At 43.2% G+C, this 18,808-nt stretch overlaps 1 protein-coding gene across 1 annotated transcript in view; it reads left to right on the top strand.

Moving 5' to 3' along the window:
* The window catches only part of VWCE (von Willebrand factor C and EGF domains), a 463,775-nt gene that overhangs the window by 52,405 nt on the left and 392,562 nt on the right, over window positions 1-18,808 (top strand). The window lies entirely within an intron of this gene.

Genomic DNA, 18,808 nt, shown 5'->3' with positions numbered 1-18,808 from the left:
TGCCTGGGTCATTCCATGAGTACATGGGTATTAACTGGAAGATTAGAGTACTGCAAGGAGAATGCATGGTGGATTTATAAGTCCTTGGGATTTGGTGGAGTAATTGGATAAGTACATGGTGCTGGCTGGGTGATGGAAAGAGTGCATGGGTACTGACAGGGTGATGGTTGGACTGCATGGGTAGTGCTCAGAGGATTGTAGCAGTGCATGTGTTAGTGCCTGGGTCATTGCATAAGTACTGATTGGATGATTAGAGTACTGCAAGGACAGTGCATGGTGAATTTATAAGTGCCTGGGTTTTGGCGGAGTGATTGGATAAGAACATGGTGCTCGCTGTGTGATTGGAGGAGTGCATGGGTAGTGACAGGGCAATGGCTGGACTGCATGGGTACTGCTCAGGGTATTGTAGCAGTGCATGAGTTAGTGCATGGGTCATTGCCTGAGTGCATGGGTAGTGACTGGATTATTAGGGTGCTCCAAAGAGAGTGCATGGTGAATTTATAAGTGCTTGGGTTTTGGTGGACTGATTGCATAAGTAGACACATGTCACATCAGGCCCACCCCCTCCCTTCACCACTGTGCAAACGCGCCCCCTGGTGGGTTCTAAGTTGGGGGATTAATTCCCCTTGAATCCTGAGGGTCCCTGAGGACCAACTAGCCCACCAGGTACCTCCAGTAAGTGCCATAGAGCTGCGTTGCAGAGAGGTGGTCTGGGGCCTCGACCCTTTTTACACCTGTCTGCAACGCAACTCTGTGGCACTTAATGGACATACCATGTGGGCTAGTTGGCCCCCAGGGACCCTCAGGATTCAAGGTGACTTAATCCCCCAACTTAAACGTGCCACAGGGGCGTTTGCACACTATTCACATCAGGCCACGCCCCCTCCCTGCACCACTGTGCAAACACAAACCCCTGGTGCATTGTAAATTGGCGGATTAAGTCCCCTTGAGTCCTGAGGGTCCCCTGGGGGCCACCTAGCCCACCATCGACCTCCAGTTAGTGCCACAGAGCTGCGTTGCAGAGTGGTGTAAAAAGGGGGCATGGCCTTGGACCACCTCTCTGCAATGCAGATCCCTGGCGCTTACCGGAGGTACCTGGTGGGCTAGTTGGCCCCCAGGGACCCTCAGGTTTCAAGGGGGCTTAATCCCCCAACTTTAAACATGCCACAGGGCGCATTTGCACACTTGTCACATCAGGCCACGCCCCCTCCCTGCACCACTGTGCAAACGTGCCCCCTGGAGCATTGTAAATTGGGGGCTTTAATCCCCTTGAGTCCTGAGGGTCCCTGGGGGCCAACTAGCCCACCAGCTACCTCCAGTAAGCGCCACAGAGGAGTATAAAGGGGCGTGGCCTCTCAACACTTCTCTGCAACACATCTCCCTGGCGCATGCTGGAAGTACCTGGTGGGCTAGTTGGCCCCCAGGGACCCTCAGGATTGAAGGGGATTTAATCCCCCAATTTACCATGTGCCAGGGGGTGCTTTGCACACTTATGATGTCAGGCCCTGCCCCCTCCCTTCACCACTGTGCAAACGCACAGCCTTGCGCGTTTTAAGTTGGGGGATTAATTCCCCTTGAGTCCTGATGGTCCCTGGGGGCCAACTAGCCCACCAGGTACCTCCAGTAAGCACCACAGAGCTGTGTTGTAGAGAGGTGTAAAAAGGGGCGTGGCCTCTGAACACGTCTCTGCAACGCAGCTCCCAGGCATTTACTGGCGGTACCTGGTGGGCTAGTTGGCCCCCAGTGACCCTCAGGATTCAAGGGGACTTAATCATCCAACTTAAAACGCGCCACAGAGCGCATTTGCACACTTGGCACATTAGGCCACGCCCCCCCCCCTTCCTGCACCACTGTGCAAACACGCCCCCTGGAGCGTTGTAAATTAGGGGATTACATCCCCTTGAGTTCTGAGGGTCCCTGGGGGCCAACTAGCCCACCAGCTACCTCCAGTAAGCGCCACAGGGCTGCGTTGCAGAGAGGTATAAAAAGGGACGTGGCCTCTCAACACCTCTCTGCAACGCAGCTCCCTGGCGCATACTGGAAGTACCTGGTGGGCTAATTCACCCCCAGGGACCCTCAGGATTGATTTGGACTTAATCCCACAATCTGCAATAATGTGCCAGGGGGTGCGTGCGTATGCACACTTTTTATGTCATTCACCATAATGTGGTTGTCGATATATAAGCTATGATACTTTGGTAGAATCATATTTTTGTGCTCAATATATTTACATAACACTTTGGCTGGCCATGTGCTGACATAGGCCTAGCAGGTGGCTGGGATCTGGTTTTCAAGCTTGGTAAGAGCATAGATGCTCTAAGACCTCCAAATGCACAGCATACTTTTCTAATCGCTACTAATTCAGAGCCACTTTTTAGGCTGATTGGCTAGGAAATGACTTCCTATAGAGAAGGCTAAAATTGTCCACCCTTCTGCTCAACCTCCTTTATATTGTCTTCTTCTGTTTAGTCATTCTGGGTTACTTCAACATGAGAATTTAACTCACTATGGTTTTTTTCATCTATTAATCAGAGGAGCTGTCAGATCATACGATTTCCTGTTCTTCGTGGTGTCTGGGTATTCTAAACAAGGAAGCTGCCAAGCTATGATTACTTATATGTGATACACTTATTTTGTGATGTCACTATCTTTGTGTTTTTATGTTTCTGTTATTGAGGCTGCACTTTTTTGTATTAAAGACAGCTGTGCATAAATCTGCCTCAATGTCTTTAATAAAATCATAAAACCCCCACACAAGTTAACCGAGTAATTGCTACAACGGTGGTGTTCTCCCATACTTTCAAAGAACAGATATTATGATGCAAGAATATCATGTCAAACTATTGAAGGACAGAATAAAGAAGGTATAGAATTATTTTCAAATATTATACCATACAGTTCTCTATTCTACAATATAGTCATATGAAATATCATATTTAACTAATTTATCATATATTAGTAATTAGATTGTTGTTGGGTAATAATATTATGATGAATAAAATTGCAGTATAATTTGTAATATTTGATTTTTTGTAATCTAATTAGTAATTTTTCATTTAGTAGTGGGTTGTTGGGTTTTCAAGGGATTAGAGTGGGGAAGTTATTCAAAATATAAATGATAGATTTCTTATTTTTACCTAATGTTTTATTTTAACACCATCATTAATTTGTAATTATGTAAAGTAGATCATTGATTAATTATTATTTCAGTTTAGTTTGTAATTTCTTGTGTAATATTTTTTACATTTAATTAGACATTTTTAGTTTAGTTTGGGTTGTTGTGTTTATATGGGATTAGGATTGGAAGGTATTTTAAATATAAATTATATTTTTATGTTAATGTTTTTTATTGTTAATTAAATTTCCATTAATAACTAATTGTGTTGATTATTCAATGTGTTGCTTGTTAATTCATTAAGAAACTGATTTAATTATAAAATGCTGAAAAAGAGTTGCATATTTATTATTTGTGTTAAATGTAATTGTTTTATTTAACGATTAATTTTATTTAATTTAATATTAATATTAATAATGTTTCATTACCAAATACTTTATTTTATTGGTTGAGTGTTTTTGAAGTAGAAGGGAGGGTAGTATATTTATTTTAAATATATTTTAAAATACTTTATTTTTAAATTGTAACATGAAATGTGTATTATTTCTATTCAGTTATATTTTATTTATACAAAATGAATAAATTTATATTTTAAATATTCTTAAAATTGTTTTTTTATTTTTTATTCAAATGTCTTTAAAAAAAAAAAGTTTAGCAATTGAAATAGTAAATGTAAGTCCTCTAAGGCCAACACTTTCCCTGTGTTTGCTTATGTTACAGTGGATATAGTTAGCTCCAACTCCTCCATAGCCCAACACTTCCCCTACTGCTGTTCAGATTAGAGTGGAAAGAATACATTTTACCCCTCCATAGTCCAGCATTTTCCCTGTTTTTATTTTCCTTGTAGATTTTTTTTTACCTTGGAGTGTGAATATTAAATGTTACCCCTCCAAACCCAACACTTTTCATATTCTTGTTCAGATTGGAGTTAGAATAGTAAGTCTAACCCCTACAAGGCCTCCACTTTCCCTGCTTTTGCTTATGTTGGAGAAGGAATAGTACATTCAACCCCTCCAGATTCCAACACTTTCCCTGCTTTTGCTTAAATTGGAATAGGAATAGAAGTCTACCCCCTCCAGACATCAATACTTTCCCTACTGTGTTGTGTAGATTGAAGGGGAAAATTAGATCTAACCCTCTCCAAAGTCCAACACTTCCCCTGCATTTGCTTACAATGAATTGGGATTAGTAAATCTAACCCCTTCAAAGTCTAACACTTTCCCTCCTGTTGAATGGATTGGTGTGAGACTTAAAATTCTAACCCCTCCAAAGACGAAGACTTTCCCTACTTTTGCTAATGTTGAAGCGGCAATAGTAAATCTAACCCCTCCTAAGACCAACAACTTCCCTCCGTTTTCCTACATTTGAGTGGGAATGGTAAATTAAATCCCTCCAAAGTCCAACACTTTTCCTATTGTCTTTCCAATTGGAGTGGGAATAATACATCTAATGTCAGTGGCTGCCCCTTGGGGTTCCAGGGCATTGACTGTCTGCCACTACTGCTCAGCATAGTACAGCTTTTATATGAAAAAAACGATCTCACAGAAGATTTATTTACTTGTAAAAGCTGTAATTTCAGGTTGACAGCAGAAGAGGGCTCCACTGCTTGTTTTGTGTGTGTGTCAGTTGGGAGCTGCTATTCCCCGGCCTCATGCATAAACAAAACATATCTAACATGATGCGTAATGCAGTACAGCATGTCAGATGATAGAGCTTAAGGGCTTGTCAATCATGCGCCCTCTTGCCCTATCAGAAGCTGGAATAGAGGAATAGAAAAAAAGGTCTACCTCGGAACCTTCAACCCGGTTCCAGCTTCTGATTGGGTGGAAGCTCGTTAGTCTGCCTCTGACTGCTGTAGAGAGACAAGAGAGTCAGAAATAGTGGGCCTGACTCAGATGCTTTTTTCTGAATAAAAATATGTGTGTTTGTCTGTGTTCTGGGGATTGCATGCGTATGAATGTATGAGTGGATTTGTATGCTTGCCTGAAACTGTGTTTGTATGTATGCATGTCTGCTTGTGTGTGATTTGAAAGTCAGCTGAGGGCTGGCAAGCGCCAACCGCCACTGATATCTAACCCCTCCAAAGTCCAACGATTTCCCTACTCTAGCTCAGATTGCAGTGAGACTAGTACATTGAAACCCACCAAAGTCTTACACTTTCCCTATTGTTGCTTAAATTGGAATGGGGAGAGTAAATGTAAACCCTCCAAAGTTCAACTTATTTCTAGTAATGCTTAGATTGGAATGGTTAGATTTACTATTCCCACTCCAAAGTACGATACTTTCCCTTCTTTTGCTTAAATTGGAGTTAGAATAGTAAATCTGACTCCTTCAAAGTCCTGCACTTTCTGTACAATTTTTTATTTTGGATTATTTGTTTAAATATTTTATTGATGTTCACACAAACAAAAGAAGAGGGTAATCAATTAAGGTTTGAGGCAGTATACCACAACAGCTTCATGACAACAATCAGCATCAAATTTACAAACTTTGCAGTCTTGCTTTTGCATATGTTGGAGTGGGAATAGTTAATGAAACCCTTCCTAAGTCCAAGACTTTCCCTACTTTTGTTCAGACTGGAGTGGGAATAGTAACTCTAACCCTTCCAAAGATCAACAGTTTCACTGCTTTTGCTTATGTTGGATTGGGACTAGTAAATATAATTTCTCCAAAGTCCACCATTTTCTCTACTTCGAGTGGAGTGGAGTGGAGTGGAGTAGCAATGGTAAATCTAACCCCACCAATGTCCAATACTTTTGTATGTTTTTGCATCTGTCAGAGTTAGAAAAGTAAATTTCACTTGTTCTAAGTCCAACACTTTCTTTACTATTTTTTATTTTGAATTATTATTTTTATAATTTTAGTTATTTACAAAAATAAATAATTCTAATTAATTTTTTTATTTATTATTTTATTTTTTTATGTTATTTCATTGGTTATTATTTTATTTGTTATTAAATGTATTTAATTGTATTAAATGTTTTTGATATTACGTATGGCTGATAATTCTAGTATTCAAATTATTGTTAATAATGTACAATTTTGAAATTGTTTAAATATTGTTTTATTTTTCTTATATGTGTATACTTACATTTATATTAATAATTAGAACTAGTTACTTTTAAATACATTTATATTTTGGACTATAATATTTTAAATAAATTACATATAACGCTATATTTGGTTATATTTTGATATACTTAACTTGTTTTTGCTGATATTCTATTCCGAAAACTTTTTTTGATATTTTGAGAGTTTTCATACAAAGTATGTAAACTTGTTATTTGTGTTGACTAATATTTTTGACACAATATTCCTGTGTCACGATATTTCTGTAGATGATATTCTGTCACACAGTCCAAATGCCTCCACATGTAACTAGGGTTGCCATCTGACCAGTTTTCTACCGGCCCGGCAGTTTTCTACCGACACCACCCGCTAGTACAAAAGTAATCAAAATGATCTAAAGTTGGTATTTTTTTCCCTTGTCTGTACATATTTCAAACAGCAAATATGAATATAAATCACTTTTAAATGTAACATAGTGCTGTGTTAACGATCTCCGACTAATAATTAAAGTAAACAAAGACAGAAAAGTCATGTTACGAATGAATACATACCATTCTGCTTCAAGTTCTATTTAGTAAAATCTCTTGGCCTTTGCAGGCTCTTTATACAATAGCTAATTAATGACCGTCTAGGCACGGTGGCAACTATAAATGTAACAGGCGTATCATGTTCATGTCTTGGATGTGCTGGCTGCCTATGATGTGTTTCAACAATTATACAGTTACAAGGTCTGCATTTTTTAAACTACAATGTAGGGGCTCGTAAGAGGGGCGTCGCCAAACCCCTCCTGCTTTAGCAGCTACAGAGGGGGTGGGGTTTTTGATGGGCCTCTTTTGTCTGCTATTCGGGAGACAAAGGCTCTTATTTAACGCAAAACGATGGGAAGGTGAGTGAGTGAAAGGATGGATGGACATGTGAGTGAAATGGTGGGTGAGTGAATGGGTGGATGGATAGATGCATGAATGGATGAGTGACAGGATGGATCAGTGAAAGAGGAAAGGTGGATGAATGGATGTGTAAAAGGGTGGATGAGTGAATGATGAGTGAAGGGGTAAATGGATGGATGAATGGATGGATGAAGTAAAAGGCTGGATGGATGTACGGGTTGAAAGGGTGAATGGATGGATGATTGAAAAGATGGATGGATGAGTGAAAGGATGGATGTAAGGATGGATTAATGGATGAGGGAAATGAATGGACATTGAGAGAATGGATGGATGGATGATTAAGTGAAAGGATGGGTCAATGAATGACAGGGTAAATGGATGAATCAATGAGTGGATGGATGGAGTGAGTGAAAGGGTGGATGGCAGGATGTGTGAATGGATGGGTGGATGAGTGAAACGATGGATGTAAGGGCGGATGAGTAAAACCATGTATGGCTGAGGGATAGGAAAGCTAGATGGATGGCTGGATGAATGGGTAAGTGGATGGATGAGTGAGAGGGTGAATGGATAAACACATTAATGAAAGGGTGGATGAATGAGTGAGTGGATGTATGGATGAGTGAAAGGGTAAAGGGATGGATGTATGAGTGGATGGATTGGTCGAAGGGTGGATGGATGAGTGAAAGGGTGGATGGCTGAGTGAAATGGTAGATGGTGCATGAGTAAAGGCACGATGGATGGCTGTATGGAGTGAAAGGTTAGATTGATGAGTGAAGCGGTAGCTGGATGAGCGAAAGGATAGATGACTAAAAGCATGGATGGATGAATGGATGAAAGGGGGATGGATAAGTGCAAGGATGGAAGAGTGAGTGAAAGGATGGATATGTTGGATGGATAGGTTTGAAGATAGATGGATAGTTTTGAATATTGATGGGCGAACGGATGAAAAGAATGGTGATAGACAAAATGTTGGATGTAAGGTTGAATGGATGACAGAATGTCAAGGTGAAATGGTGGATATCAGCGGATGTGTGGAAAGATGAAAAGATGAACAGATAAATGCTTGGATGAAAGAGATAAACAAGCTCTTCTGTGTGAGGGTCTCAGTTCGCGAAGTAGCACTTCGCGAAGCTACACAAAGTGCACTTCGCACTACGCGAGCTGCGTAGTACCCTGTTCGCACTGTGCAAGATGTCGTTTTCAATGACTGCACAGTGCGGACAAGCAACCGGCACTGTGCAATCATTGAAAACGGCATCTTGCACAGTGCGAGCTGTAGATTTCTGCTGCTCGAGTAGATTTTTACTCGAACAGCAGCTCTCTCAACACGGACTGGTAGTTTCTCATCGCGAGTATACGCGACCACTCGCAATGAGAAACATGACCTCCTCGCGTTGAGAATCTCGCCAGGAAGTTTATTTTCCACGCTCGTGATTGCCAACTTGATGTTGCTGATCGCGAACGAGGAAAAAGTCACGCCGGGATGTAATTTTGTTTGCTCGCGGTCGCCAACTTGACGTTGAGGACCGCGAGCAAGCAAAAAATTACCGCTGCACTACGCTACGCGTGTTGTGCTACGTGCAATTCGCGTAGAGCGAAGTAGCGCAAACTTCGCAAACTACGCGAGCGTAGCGTAGTGCTTTGCCCAGGCTTAGTCTCGATGACTTGCTACGCTTGCTTGGTACCGTAAGAGCATTGGTTTCAAGTGGGTGGCATTTTAATTTTCTGGCTGCCCCCTTAGCTCATAACATAGGTCCCTGAAGACCCTGCGGAACAGGGTATCCACAAACCCTTCTGGACATCCGCATTCAGCCCAAAGCCTAGTGAATATTTGTGAGAGATTGGAGACTCGGGGTCAGGGGCCCTTGTCACATTCTGCAGGGAAAGGGTCATCATTTTGCGCTATGCCACTGTACCATTTCAGCAGCTCACTTGAGAAACGCTGCAATGCACTGTTTTAGTATGTCCAGATTCATAGATCACCCAGCCCCCTTGTTGGAGTCCTCCAGCCCCTGGCCGTGTCCCCACACCACCCTCCTGATAAGAAGAGGCAGGGGCAGGCTGGGCTGCCACCAGCATCCTGAGCAGGATACAGCTGTAGCCCAGTTACGCACTGATCTGATACCATGGCCTCCCCACATCCCCCAAACGCGCCGCTGTGCCCAGGTGGACTGGTCCAAAGAAAATAAGTCGTTTAGTGCCATTGTCTCCAAGCATGACCCTGAGAGAGGGCTGCTGCAGCACGCACAGCTCGAGCGCAAGAGGCACATTTGTTTCGGCCATGAAAAATAAATAGTTGTGAGACGCGAAATGTAGTGAAGGGCCTTTTTGTCGCCGCACATATGTCCAGAGCTGAGCATGGGACCCGTCTCTCGCTCCTCCCCCTGCACCGCAATACAGGGTACCATGATACTCCGTGGTATTGCAGCATACGTCTGTTACACGGGACAGTATTTTTTTCGTAAGGTGGTGCAGATAAGAAGACGAGGCTACAAATTATTTTTTTCTTACAGGCTGGGAATGTTCTGCTTTCCCTGGAGTGGCCAGCAGCATCCTGTACGGTTCCTCTGCATGGCGTGGTCTCTTAGATGGAGTCCCCCACGTGGCTAAGGAGAAGGAAATGGTGGCGATAACGTGTAGCTACATAGCTATAACTCGTTAGGGGCAGCACTGCAGGCCTTGGTGCTCCTGGCTCACCAAGCGTGTGCCAGATGAGGTTAAAGGTCAATCCAACCTAAGCCTGGGAACTCAAAGTCTGCCTGTCTGTCCTGGCACTGCCCCTTCTTGAATCATGCCTACACCCTGTTCCTTCCGTTTCCCTTCTGCCACACGGTGCAGTATTTGCAGTTTGTGTCTGCCTTTGTAGAGGACAAACCTAATGGTGTAGCGTTCACACTTTTCATCTGCCTACCTTGAGCACAATACTAACTGTGCTGTGTGTGCTTGCTACACAGAGCACAAAGCAAAGGGTGCAACATTTGTGTCCGCCGTTCCAGAGCACAATACAAATGGTGCAGTATTATACACGTTGCATTTGTCTACTGACACAATCAAAACAGTGCATTGTTTTCAGATTCTGTCTGCCTCCTATGAGCACAGTACAAGCAGTGCAGCATTTACAGTTTGTGTGTGCCTATCACACAGCGACATAGAAACAGTACAGGGTTTATAATATCTGTTTAAAATGCAACTGTACAATGTTTACAGTTTGTGACTGACTTTCTAGAGCACAATACAAACTGTGCATCGTTTAAAGCGTCAGTCTGCTTATCACGGACACAATAAAAACAGTTTGTGTGTGTCAACCCTGTGCACAACACAAATGGTGCAAGTTTTACAGTCCTAAGCACAAGACAAACGACTGTGTTAACAGTTTTTGTCTGCTTTTTTCAGGGCACAGTACAAACGGTGCAGCGTTTACACTTGGTGTCTGCCTACCCTGGGCACTTTATAAATACTGCACCGTTTACAGATTATTCCTGCCTACCCAAGGCACAATACCCTCCGTCTTTACAAATAATGAGAACACTTTTATGTTACACTTTATGATTTGCCTCTGTTATGGGTGCACCTGGCTTGGCGAGGGAGAAGGGAAGAGTGAGAATTGAGGGCAATGACACAGCCTAAATCAATAAATATTGTAGTCATTTGTCCAAAAACAGTAAGGGGGAGATTTTCTAAGATTTTACACCGTGTTTGCATCACAAAAAACGGTGCAAAATCTTTTTTGGCCCATTTACTTCCCAGTGCTAAGCGTGTTTATCGCTGAAAATACCGTGAAAGTAACTCAAAGCAATGCATAGCGCTGCTTTGCATTACTTAGAGCCAAGGGGTCGCACCATGGGTGTAGCCTGGGCATTCCCATACAACCACCCAAGGTTTCTAACGCTAAATCCAATTTACTAAATAAAGTAGACAGGGTTTAAAGCCAGAAAACAATGTCCTTTTGAAGTAGGTGCAGGAAAGGAGAAATGTTTTCATTTGCCCTTCCTTTTCCAACTTTTTAGGGGTGCTGCACTGTACAACACACATACAAAGAGGGAAAATAGATTAGGGTCAGTCTATGCATAGTATTTAGTACTGGAAGGGTACCCTTCCAGTACAAAACCTATGCTAGACTCACAGAGACACACTTGCAAAGGTGTCTCCGTGTCGCACAGCAGCTGATTTCAGCACCGGCGCTAGTGATAGGGGAGAAGAGTGCATATTTCAGTAAATTTGGCATTCTCCTCCTCTGTCCTTTGAACGCAGCGCAGCACAGCATTTGCAGCTGCTGCACAGCGCTGCATGAAAAATTGGTAAATCTGCCCTTAAGTGTCAGATGGAACTTGTGCAGTCTCTGAGTTTCTCTAATGAATGCGTGTAACAAGCATGCTGGCGATTCGGAATCCGGTGTCATCCCGGGTTGAGGAGGGCTCTCAACGCCACTCCCACTAACTGGTAGGGCTCGGACAGCTCCATTATTCTCTGACGTGTGACTTACCCTAGGCTCGTTAGCCAGGTCTCCCTCGGAACTACGGCTCATCATGTCATTATGTCACTTCTTTTCAGTTGTAACATTATCCTTGTCTAAGTCCCCTGGGGGCCACGAAGAGTGTTGCGGGATGGAGTCTCTTACGTGAAGACATTTAGACAATTGACCAGTGGTGGAGTGAGTTATCTGCCTGTAGTCCTGGACATATAAGTACAAAACCCATTCAAGATGCTGGTGTTGGGCATGGGCACTGCGTACAGCTTTGTTGAGGGTGCACATGAACTGCTCCACGCAGCTTCTGCATAAGGCCATCATTAGCTAGAATCTTAGCTAGCTTGTGGATCACCACTTCCAAGCTGTGCCAGCAACTATCTCTAAATCTGGATACTTGGAAAAGTTATCTACTATGACCAGAATGTACCAGCCATAGAGAAGGCTCCCAAACTCTGCGCTTTCCTTTACCCATGGTTGTTTGGGATATTCTTGTCTGATAATTGGTGCAAGTGGGTCAGCTGCCCCAGGTGCTTGACACTTAGGGCATTTTTACATAACCTTTTCTACACCTTCATCTAATGTAAGGAACCATACCTTGCGCCGAATCAGGTCTTAGCCTTTATCATCTCTTTGTGGCCTTCATGGACCATTAGAATCACTCAGGGTACTAGGCTCTGTGAGATGACCAGACAGTTTCCTCCCCAAAGACACCCCTCTGCATAGGAGACTAGCTTGCTCTGTAAATGGTGGAGGAATGCTAACGTTCACTGACCCTCCAGAGTGCAAAAGGACAAGTTCTGTTTCAGGCACTTCCAGTTGCCAGAAGTCACCACTTCCAGGGTCAATTGCAGCCCCTCATCTTGCCCAGTTGCATTCACAATTCCATCCAGAGATACAGGAAGTGTTGTGGGACTCTCAATGTCCAGCCTTATGTATTACTCAGTTTCCAGAGCTCAGGTCTCTTCTTTCGGTGTTGCTGGTCTCTTGTGCCTGGATACATAGCCAACAGGATTGTGAACTCCAGGCTTGTACAACAGTCTGAACGAGTATGCCTAAAGCTGTAGTACCCTCTTTTCAATCTGAGGTGGTGGTTTAGTAGCAGAATCAGTGAACAATGGAATGATTGGCTTGTGGTCAGTGTACACACTGAAATGGTGGCCATATACATATAAATCAAGGGAGCTTACACCATAAGGGAACTAAAATTGCTTCTTTATTGATTTGGCAATATTTGTGCATAGTTAGGGTAAGAGCTTGACTAACATAGGCTGCGGGGTTCTACTCTTCCCCATCCACTCATTGGGACAGCACTGGAGATAGAGATTTCAGTATCCTTTGTCAGATCAAAATACACCAATGCAGTGGCTGTTGTTCTTTGGTTTTTGAAATGCTTCTTCTTGGTGGCATTCCACAACGATGGGGTCGTCGAGTTGCTCAACTCCCACAGGACAGCTGTGATGAATGTCTATTTTTTAATAAATTGTCCACAGACGATGACCATGCCCAGAAAATGCCTCCCTTTTGTGATGAGGATGGTGGGATGGCTGCTTTGATGTCTCACACCTTGTCAGAGTCCTGGGCTACTACATCCACGGAGAACTGCTACCAAAGGAAACTGATCAACTCTTTTAAGAACTTTCATTTGGTCCGGTGTAGGGTTAATCCACTGTCTTGCAGTCATTGCAACTTTCCATAGCCACTGGTTGTGCTCGGCCAGTGAGGAGGCATAGATTAATATTTTGTCAATCACATTTAGGACACTTGAGAGCCTGACAGGACCTCCCTCACCACATTTTGGAACACCTCCATTGTACTCGAGAAGCTGAAGTTCGGCCACTTGTAGCAGCAGAGCCCTAAGTGAGTCAAAACATGGTAATATACCTTGACTCCTGGGTGAACATAATCTTGCGATAGCCTGATAGTAAGTCAATTTTCAAAAACCAACTTGCCTCACTTAGCTGTCCTACGATGTTGTCGACAGTGGACGTGAAGCACTACTCCTGCTCGATGGCTACATTGAAGAGACACATAGTGACATACAGGTGAACTTCTCCAGGCTGTTTACACTTTCAGTTGACCACTAAAGGGGTCACCCATGGCATGGGTGCCTCCACCAGCTCAATGGTGTCTACTTCTTCTGCTTCTTCCAGCTTCTCTAATTCTTACTCTACTTTTGGGCAGAGATGAAATGCGCAACGTCGGTGCTGCAGGGCAGTAGAGTGCATGGGTCTGTCTATGTGAATCCATACTTGCTTTCCTTTGAGGAAACCTGTTCCTTAAAAGTAGCCTTAGTATCATTCAAACATTTCTTCAAGTTTGCTCATCTGTGCAGGGAACACAAACTTTACAGCTGCAGTTCTTGCATCTTCTGGCTACTCAGGAGCATCCACTCCCACCTTGCAGAACATACACTTTCGCAGCCATGGATCACCCATTTTGCTCTATAGTTGCTACAAATATCTCTGCCAGAGGCAATAGTTTCGGGTAGCCGAACACGCAAACTTTCACTTTAATGAGCTGGATCCAAATTTCTGCTTCCTCTTTCTGGAGGGTGTAGGTACAGGCCAATTCATTAAGCTGGATGTAGAACACAGCAATGGATTCTTCTGGCTCCTGCCAGGCTTGCAGCAGAATGAACCACGCATAATCAGGATTCCAAATTGGTGCAAAGTGCACCTTAAGGGTGTCAACTACGGTGGTGTAGATGTGCGGTGGGCCTGCTTCCCTCAGGGTGTGTGAGTTTTATTTAGGTTATGCCCCAGTGGTTGTCTGATCGTGCCCTATGGACTTTGGTGAGGCTGATCACGTCTTCTCCTTTTAAATGATTTATCTAGCCAAATTGTGCTTCTAGCGGCTGACTGTAGACAATGCGCAGCTTCTTTTCCTGGGCGTGGTCAGCTTTGCGTCCTCCTGCTGAGTGTGGCGGGCAGATCAGTGCCATCTGCCACTTCTTTCACTGGCCTTTTGCACCTAACATCACTTGTCTTACGGGTGCTCTGCCCTGGCAACAGAACACTGCCTTCAAATCCCCCTGTGTCATGAGATCGGTTGTGCGGAGACTCAGCCAGCTTCCATGCACATCAGGTGGTACCTTCTGCAATTTCAGCAGCACTTTGGACTTTGCGAGAGTAATGAAGTTCCCTGTGTTGCTAAGTTTTATACAGGACACAGTTGGTTTGCAGTAACGATGTAACTCTTTTTAATTAACCCCAAATGTACACCGAAACACTATATATAGAAAAACCCCACATCATGGGTAACCCCACATAACATCGCACCCAGAAGGAAACTGGCCTAATATGAGTAGCCTAACCATATAGGATCCTACACAAGAGCACTTGTTCTTCTCCTCCCATGCTCTGAAACCGACCGACTCTAGGGCTCTCTGCCTGGCCACCTAGGTCCGAAGTAGGACCATGGTTTGGTTTCAGTCTCTGGAGCTGCTGCTCTGTTCCCAGTTCTCCTAGTCACTGCCAGCTCTCTCCGTTCCACAAAAAAGTCGACACAAGGATGTGATCCTGGGGACGGTTTTGGGTGCAGAAGGACCGCCACTCTACAAAGCACAGACCAGGGAACGCAAGATGGCTTCTCCTTTATTCCCGATCAGGTCAGAGGGAAGGGGCTGAAATTCACAGCCTCATCTGTGAGTGTACTGGTGTGAAAGCAAAGCCTGGCCACCTCAATTCTGTGGCCTCCGTACCACTTCACCCCTTTGGCTGGTGGGTACAGCCAGCCCACCACCACACCCTGTTTGTACTTTTAGTTTTTTCTGCTCTAAATACTCAACCTGCTGAGCTCTGCTCACTACCAGGGTTGGAGTGGGTAAACAAATAGGCACAGGGATCAAACAAAGGTGGCCCCATTAGTGAATTAGAAAGCTAAAAAAGTGACCCATGTGTATAAATTAGGACAGTTTTGAGTTTATAAAGATAAGCAGTATAGGTGTTTTGTAGGGTGTAGAAGACTGTGTGGATTTGCTTGCTACAGGTAAAGTTTTTTTTTAATATCAGGGAAATAAACAGTAAACAACGTCCCAGCAGACCATAAAACAGGCCCAGAAAGAGCCAAACAAGCATTTGCAAAGCCTATAGGTCTCACCTTTGGGACCTATTGGCGTTGACAATTGCTTTTAGCTGGACTATACATCATCGGGAGACACACTGGGCAGCACCTTTGCAATAAAAAAGACCTATTGGCTTTGTCAATGCTTGCTGTAAATAGTGAAACTGGTATTCATAGTATTGACTTAGAAGTGTGAAAATACTTGCTGGATCTGCAATATTTAAAGTCGCCAGGAGTTGTTTATCGCAGACAAGTAAACACAACCCTCTCTAAACACATCATCAAAGTTATCAATCAAATGGACAGGGGTGCATGCTCATAGTGTCATCCATGAAGCATCTATATATGCTCAGTCCATGCTCCAGGAAAGGTTGGTGGTGAGCAGCAGTCTGAGGAAACAGCTACGAGCAAAAGACTAGAATTATTATTTAAAAGGAAAAAAACTGCAGTGAGTGGTAATACTAGACTCTTTTCTAAAAGAGGACTTAGTTTGCTACCCTAGATAGAGTGACCCTTTTATGTCCCCAAGGTCCCCAAGGCCTCCCCATCTCCAACCATCTTCCCTCAAGGCCATTTGCTGAAACAGCAGGTAAGGAATCTGTCTTAAACACCCATAAACCCCCTGGTAATCGCAAATCCTAAATGTGAGACTGTCTTTGATTATTTTCATCAATTCTTGGTAGCTCAGCTGCCCTAAAGTTGAATGGATCTGAAGGCCAGGATGCAGTAAATGTATTTGCAAAGAATGGTTTGATGATCATTTTTTGTTGTTCCCAATCTTTGAGAAGCACCGGCCTGCAACTGCGAAAAGATGGGAATGTCATTCAGAAAGATGCAGGGAGTAAATGTCCCCACCAGCATTTATCAAAACAGTGCTGCAAGCTCCCTATGCTGGTGGTAACCACAGCCGGCCCATCGAGGGCAGATGGGGTGCATATGGCTATCTTTGAGGGATATCCTGTGATGGGAAGTAACAGCGTCGTCATCGTCAGTTTACAGATATACATTGAAATAGCAGCCTCTCCTTTGTATTGTGAATTAAGAGTATTCCTCACAGCAGAAATATAATTGTAGGGTGATCAAAATTGAGATTGCTTTGTACTTGCCAATATTATCTTAATGAAAAAAATTCTTACAGTACTTTTGGTTACCTCCCTAAATTACCATTATTTTTTTCTAACCACTGAGGCGATTGGCTGACCCATTTGTGAGGTGAAAGCAACACATCTCTAAATAAGTTTCTAATAAAAATACATAAATCATGCAAACAGTCTCCTCTGTTAGTGTTATACGGAGTCGGAGTCCCAGCAAAAAGAAAACCATTTTCAAAGTTTGCTTCGGTTGAGCGCTTTCTTGTCACAGTTTCTTGTTTTCCTTTTTTTTGCTCCCACTCTCTGCCAGCCCTTCACCAGGGTCCTTCAAAGAGTCTCACATTAGAGACAATGTGCCAGGTTGCCCAAGACCCAATTTTTGCCCTCCCTTTGCCCCGGGCCTCCATTATTGACATTTTTTTTAGAGTTTTATATAGCACAAACTCAACCCGAAGGTATCAAAGCGCTTTACATGAGCACCAGTTACGTTACAGCTGGACACGTTTGATCTTGGTAAACACGGGGAGATTAAGCGATTTGTCCAGAATCACAGGATGTTGACTGTCCCTCCTGAGATTCAAACCCAGTTCCCCATCTTGGAGGTCGACCTCTGCAGTCTTGGGTGGGTCAGCTCAGTCTGCTTTTGCAACCATCCTTCAGCAAACACAGTGTTGCCCTAAATGTTTTTCTTCTTGTTTATTTGAAACAGAGGCCTAATCCATATAGACCTGCTTGCTACAGTCATGAGTCACTCAGGACCTTACACTATGTCCCACAGTTACACACTGACAGGGCTAACTTTGAGGTTAGACGTGCACTCCTGAGGCAGAAATAAACAAGGGACTATCCTGCGTAAGGCCTTTGCTGCCATTTTACCTAGATGCCAGTTGCCTAACATGTTTATTCCAGATATAGGAAACAAACCTGTATAGTTAAAAATGTCTTTGTGCTATGTTATTTGCTGTGTGTTGTTGTTTATGTTTGAGGAGAAGTTGTGGTTTATATCAGTACCGCATAGACATTATTCAGGTTTATCTTTGGCGGTCTGCACACTCTAGTATCTCTAAACCTCAGCTAAGGCACTGTCACCCACACATTGGGTGAAGGACCACGTGCAACTCACACCAGACCTGAGATTGTGGTAGGTGGGAAACTACTTTTCACTGTGCAGGTATTCCAGGTAGAGTTACCAGCCACATGATAGATGTAATGCAGTGTTAAGAGACAAATAGTGCTCATAAAAATATATATATCAAAGCCAGACCTGTGTAAATGGTTGTTCTGCATCCATTTATCCCTCAGGAGACTACCCACTCTCACCAGTATCTTTGACTAGATAAATCAACTGCTCTGGTAGTTTTCACTGTGGCTATAACATCCGATCGAGGGATTAAACTGCGTCTGTGAGGCGCACTTAAAACATTAATAATGCATCATCTGGGTGACATATGTGTAGAATCTCTCAGATCCCTGTAGATGCCATGATTTACAACACTGTCAAAAACGAGCATATGCCGTCTCTCTCTCACTGTCTCACTCCCTCTCTCTCTCTCTCTCTCTCTCTTCTCTCTCTCTCTCTCACACACACACACACACACACACACACACATTTTCAGTGTGGATATTAACAAACACTTTCAAGAATATACAGTCAAAACATGTACGTTAGGCCAAATTCACCTTCAAAATATGCATTTACGGTCAAAACCAACACTAAATAAGCGCTTGTTAGAACATACACTTTCAATCATGTACACGCAGCCTCAAAACATGCACTCCATTAAACTCACCTGCACATACACTCAAGCACACATCAAGAAAAGGACACAAAAATACAGTAAAATAAATTCACACGCAAACACACAAACACGTATACGCACGCAGAAAAAAAGTTATATATATATATAGGAGTACAAGACAGCAGGAGCCAATGCAAAAAATCAGTATTGAGTTCACAATGGAATTTGTAGTGACGTAAGGAGGGATGTATAACACACAATGAAAATGAATAAAAACAAAAGCCAAAAGCGGTGGTCTTTGTTATAAAGGTTGGGTTTATGTGGAAAAGGCACAAATGTGTCACTATTTAAACATGTTAGTAAGTGATATATTGAAA

Source organism: Triturus cristatus, chromosome 3_2 (assembly GCF_964204655.1).
Source record: "Triturus cristatus chromosome 3_2, aTriCri1.1, whole genome shotgun sequence".
Taxonomy (NCBI): Eukaryota; Metazoa; Chordata; class Amphibia; order Caudata; family Salamandridae; genus Triturus; species Triturus cristatus.
This window is presented reverse-complemented; position numbering and strand designations above follow the sequence as displayed.